This window comes from Schistocerca cancellata, unplaced genomic scaffold (assembly GCF_023864275.1).
Source record: "Schistocerca cancellata isolate TAMUIC-IGC-003103 unplaced genomic scaffold, iqSchCanc2.1 HiC_scaffold_674, whole genome shotgun sequence".
In the NCBI taxonomy this organism is placed as follows: domain Eukaryota; kingdom Metazoa; phylum Arthropoda; class Insecta; order Orthoptera; family Acrididae; genus Schistocerca; species Schistocerca cancellata.
The window spans coordinates 72501-77500 of record NW_026046685.1 but is presented as its reverse complement, the minus strand read 5'-3'; the positions used below and the strand labels follow the sequence as shown (position 1 = coordinate 77500).

Below are 5000 nucleotides of genomic sequence, written 5' to 3'. Positions count from 1 at the left end.
ATATTTAGTCTCAGATGGAGTTTACCACCCACTTGGAGCTGCACTCTCAAGCAACCCGACTCGAAGGAGAGGTCCCGCCGACGCTCGCACCGGCCGCTACGGGCCTGGCACCCTCTACGGGCCGTGGCCTCATTCAAGTTGGACTTGGGCTCGGCGCGAGGCGTCGGGGTAGTGGACCCTCCCAAACACCACATGCCACGACAGGCGGCAGCCTGCGGGGTTCGGTGCTGGACTCTTCCCTGTTCGCTCGCCGCTACTGGGGGAATCCTTGTTAGTTTCTTTTCCTCCGCTTAGTAATATGCTTAAATTCAGCGGGTAGTCTCGCCTGCTCTGAGGTCGTTGTACGAGGTGTCGCACGCCACACCGCCAGCCGGCTGTGCACGCTACCGAGAAAGTACCGGTATGCGAACCGCCAGGCGACGGGCGCGCATCGCACGTTTAAGGAGACGCGGCCGGCCCCACAGGCGGCCACGACACTCCCAGGTCTCCGAAGGCGGGACAAACGCCGCGCGCTTCAGTATACGTAGCCGACCCTCAGCCAGACGTGGCCCGGGAACGGAATCCATGGACCGCAATGTGCGTTCGAAACGTCGATGTTCATGTGTCCTGCAGTTCACATGTCGACGCGCAATTTGCTGCGTTCTTCATCGACCCACGAGCCGAGTGATCCACCGTCCTGGGTGATCTTTTTTGTTTAGTTTCCACTGTCTCTTTCAAAACAGTTGCATAGGCGGGACTGAGGCGTTTGACGGCCCCTGTTCCAGCGTTCTGTGTCCAACGGCCTCACGGCCGATGGGCGTCGTACGGCTCCACACCGGAGCGGACAGGCACTCGGGCGAAAGTCATTCAAAACCGGCGCCAGGTGCCGCAGGCCAGCCGCTCCAGAGCTTCAGCGCTCGTACCACACAACATTTTTCCGTTAGTTTTGAGAGGCACGCGTGGTTCCGCACGCGGCGCACGGCTGCTGCCGTACAGGTAGCGTGTTGCGCGACACGACACGCACATCGAAAGACATGCAGTCTAGTCGGTAATGATCCTTCCGCAGGTTCACCTACGGAAACCTTGTTACGACTTTTACTTCCTCTAAATGATCAAGTTTGGTCATCTTTCCGGTAGCATCGGCAACGACAGAGTCGATGCCGCGTACCAGTCCGAAGACCTCACTAAATCATTCAATCGGTAGTAGCGACGGGCGGTGTGTACAAAGGGCAGGGACGTAATCAACGCGAGCTTATGACTCGCGCTTACTGGGAATTCCTCGTTCATGGGGAACAATTGCAAGCCCCAATCCCTAGCACGAAGGAGGTTCAGCGGGTTACCCCGACCTTTCGGCCTAGGAAGACACGCTGATTCCTTCAGTGTAGCGCGCGTGCGGCCCAGAACATCTAAGGGCATCACAGACCTGTTATTGCTCAATCTCGTGCGGCTAGAAGCCGCCTGTCCCTCTAAGAAGAAAAGTAATCGCTGACAGCACGAAGGATGTCACGCGACTAGTTAGCAGGCTAGAGTCTCGTTCGTTATCGGAATTAACCAGACAAATCGCTCCACCAACTAAGAACGGCCATGCACCACCACCCACCGAATCAAGAAAGAGCTATCAATCTGTCAATCCTTCCGGTGTCCGGGCCTGGTGAGGTTTCCCGTGTTGAGTCAAATTAAGCCGCAGGCTCCACTCCTGGTGGTGCCCTTCCGTCAATTCCTTTAAGTTTCAGCTTTGCAACCATACTTCCCCCGGAACCCAAAAGCTTTGGTTTCCCGGAGGCTGCCCGCCGAGTCATCGGAGGAACTGCGGCGGATCGCTGGCTGGCATCGTTTATGGTTAGAACTAGGGCGGTATCTGATCGCCTTCGAACCTCTAACTTTCGTTCTTGATTAATGAAAACATACTTGGCAAATGCTTTCGCTTCTGTTCGTCTTGCGACGATCCAAGAATTTCACCTCTAACGTCGCAATACGAATGCCCCCGCCTGTCCCTATTAATCATTACCTCGGGTTCCGAAAACCAACAAAATAGAACCGAGGTCCTATTCCATTATTCCATGCACACAGTATTCAGGCGGGCTTGCCTGCTTTAAGCACTCTAATTTGTTCAAAGTAAACGTGCCGGCCCACCCAGACACTCAATAAAGAGCACCTTGGTAGGATTTCAACGGGGTCCGCCTCGGGACGCACGAACACGCACGAGGCGGTCGCACGCCTTCGGCTCGCCCCACCGGCAGGACGTCCCACGATACATGCCAGTTAAACACCGACGGGCGGTGAACCAACAGCGTGGGACACAAATCCAACTACGAGCTTTTTAACCGCAACAACTTTAATATACGCTATTGGAGCTGGAATTACCGCGGCTGCTGGCACCAGACTTGCCCTCCAATAGATACTCGTTAAAGGATTTAAAGTGTACTCATTCCGATTACGGGGCCTCGGATGAGTCCCGTATCGTTATTTTTCGTCACTACCTCCCCGTGCCGGGAGTGGGTAATTTGCGCGCCTGCTGCCTTCCTTGGATGTGGTAGCCGTTTCTCAGGCTCCCTCTCCGGAATCGAACCCTGATTCCCCGTTACCCGTTACAACCATGGTAGGCGCAGAACCTACCATCGACAGTTGATAAGGCAGACATTTGAAAGATGCGTCGCCGGTACGAGGACCGTGCGATCAGCCCAAAGTTATTCAGAGTCACCAAGGCAAACGGACCGGACGAGCCGACCGATTGGTTTTGATCTAATAAAAGCGTCCCTTCCATCTCTGGTCGGGACTCTGTTTGCATGTATTAGCTCTAGAATTACCACAGTTATCCAAGTAACGTGGGTACGATCTAAGGAACCATAACTGATTTAATGAGCCATTCGCGGTTTCACCTTAATGCGGCTTGTACTGAGACATGCATGGCATAATCTTTGAGACAAGCATATGACTACTGGCAGGATCAACCAGGGAGCTGCGTCAACTAGAGCTGAGCAGCCGGCCGCCCGGGAGTGTGTCCCAGGGGCCCGCGCGAACACGCAAGCGTCCGCTCAATTATTCTGCAAACAGGAGGAGGCTGAGCTCCCCTGCACAATACACCTCGAAACCCTCTCAGGTCCCGGCGGCGCGCAGCGCCGTCCTAAGTACTTGGTCGGGTTCGAGAGAGGCGCAATCGCCCGGAGTTAGGCGAGTAGACGCTTTAGGTGCGACCACCCGTGCTCCCAACTGAGCTTGCCGCTGCCGACAGAGGCCCGGGAGCGTGCTGTCGTGGCATTGCCGGCGGGAGACAACACGCGCCACCTACGGTGACCGGCAGCTCCAACGCCAGCGCCACAGAAGGGCAAAGGCCCCACGTGGGTGCCGAAGCGAACTCTCCCAGCACAGCGCACGTGCCAACACGTCTGCACAACTGCGATACAAACCACCAGCGAGAACCGCTGGGGCGACCGAGCAGCAGACGGCGTCGCGGCGCCGAGTGCCGGGCGGCGGCGCATCCTCAACGCACACAGTCCTCAGTCGGACCAGCACACTGCAGATGTCCACCGCGCTTCGCACCGGGCCCGCGAGGACCCACTTTGGCCGCCCGGCGCCGCGCGCAGGGTGCCCTGGCGCGCAGCTGCGCCGCCTGCCGCGTCCGTCGGCCGGCGCGCCTGCCACTGGGCGCCCCCACCAGCCGGCTGTAGCGCGTGCGCCCACGCACCGCGCGGCCAGCACGCCGGGCGGCCCCCCCTCACCGGCCGGGGACGGTCCCACCCAGCCACCGCCGCGTATCGCTTCACACACAGATTTGCCCTTACTGATTTACCTCCAGCAACAACAACCGTACCACAATGGGTTTACCAGTTGTTCATTTGCGTAACGTCACCAGCAAACGTAGACGTCCATCCCAGTTTGCAAATGCAACGATTATTGCATACCTGTCTGTTAGGTGTCACGACACACTACGTCTGCCCACATACACGCAACAAAATGTGCACGACTAGAGAACACGTGGGAGGTGGCCCCCTACGTATGCGATGTCCATTACGAGACCGACTGTCAACCAGCATCTGTACCATGTCGCAGATGTGGAACGCGGTGCACCATGCTATCACACTGTGTGAGAAGAGACGACTACGTTTGAATACACGCGCCACTACATCAACAGACGGCTCATGCTGATCGCCATCCAGGGCGTCCGTTACTCCCACACGTCTCTATGGCGTACCACACTGCAATGTAGCTGTTATGGGGAGACGGCACGTGGCTGAGTGCACAACATTTGGACCGTATGGTTCGCTGTTGTTGGGCGCAGTCGTTGTACGGTCACACATGTGCCACAGCGTATCATTCAGTACATACGGACCTATGTGCAGTACAATGTGAGGGTTAAGCTTACGACATCAGCGGACAGTGGACACAGGCCGTACCACGACGTAGACTGAGCGCTTCGACATGCGAATGCCAGTGAACAGCTGCGAAGGGCATTGAACACGCAAGCACCTGAACGACCAGCGTGCGAAGGCAGGGGGGAGGGGGGGGGCGATGTACATCCTGCAGTCGTCCACATTACAGTGTACAGCGGGAGCATGTCAAAAGTAAGCAACACTTGCGAAGTGTTGAACATGAAACGATACACAAGAGGGTGGGCGGTGCGAGTAGCGAACTATATTCAGAGGGTTGTGGTTAGACAACACTAGATTAATGTAACGTGTCATATGCCAATTACAGAGCAGGTTAAGGCACAACGTGGGTTAGGTTAAGGCACAACGTGGGTTAGGTTAAGGCACAACGTGGGTTAGGTTAAGGCACAACGTGGGTTAGGTTAAGGCACAACGTGGGTTAGGTTAAGGCACAACGTGGGTTAGGTTAAGGCACAACGTGGGTTAGGTTAAGGCACAACGTGGGTTAGGTTAAGGCACAACGTGGGTTAGGTTAAGGCACAACTTGGGTTAGGTTAAGGCACAACTTGGGTTACATTGCGGTACAAATTGCGTTACGAATTTGGTTAGGTTAAGGTGCAAAATGGGTTAGGTTAAGGTGCGAAATGGGTTGGA

General features: G+C 56.1%; 3 non-coding genes across 3 annotated transcripts in view; all 3 read right to left on the bottom strand.

Annotated features, from left to right (window-relative positions):
- The window catches only part of LOC126139002 (large subunit ribosomal RNA), a 4222-nt gene extending 3883 nt beyond the window's left edge, over positions 1-339 (bottom strand). Inside the window, exon 1 of the ribosomal RNA XR_007528486.1 lies at positions 1-339. This exon is cut by the window's left edge and continues 3883 nt beyond it. This is a non-coding gene — a ribosomal RNA (large subunit ribosomal RNA).
- A 189-nt stretch (positions 340-528) lies between these two features.
- On the bottom strand, positions 529-683 carry LOC126138895 (5.8S ribosomal RNA). The gene has a single exon (XR_007528390.1). It is a non-coding gene; the product is annotated as a 5.8S ribosomal RNA (ribosomal RNA).
- Positions 684-1028: 345 nt separating this feature from the next.
- LOC126138959 (small subunit ribosomal RNA) lies at positions 1029-2937 on the bottom strand. Its single transcript, XR_007528447.1, has one exon. It is a non-coding gene; the product is annotated as a small subunit ribosomal RNA (ribosomal RNA).
- Positions 2938-5000: the final 2063 nt, after the last annotated feature.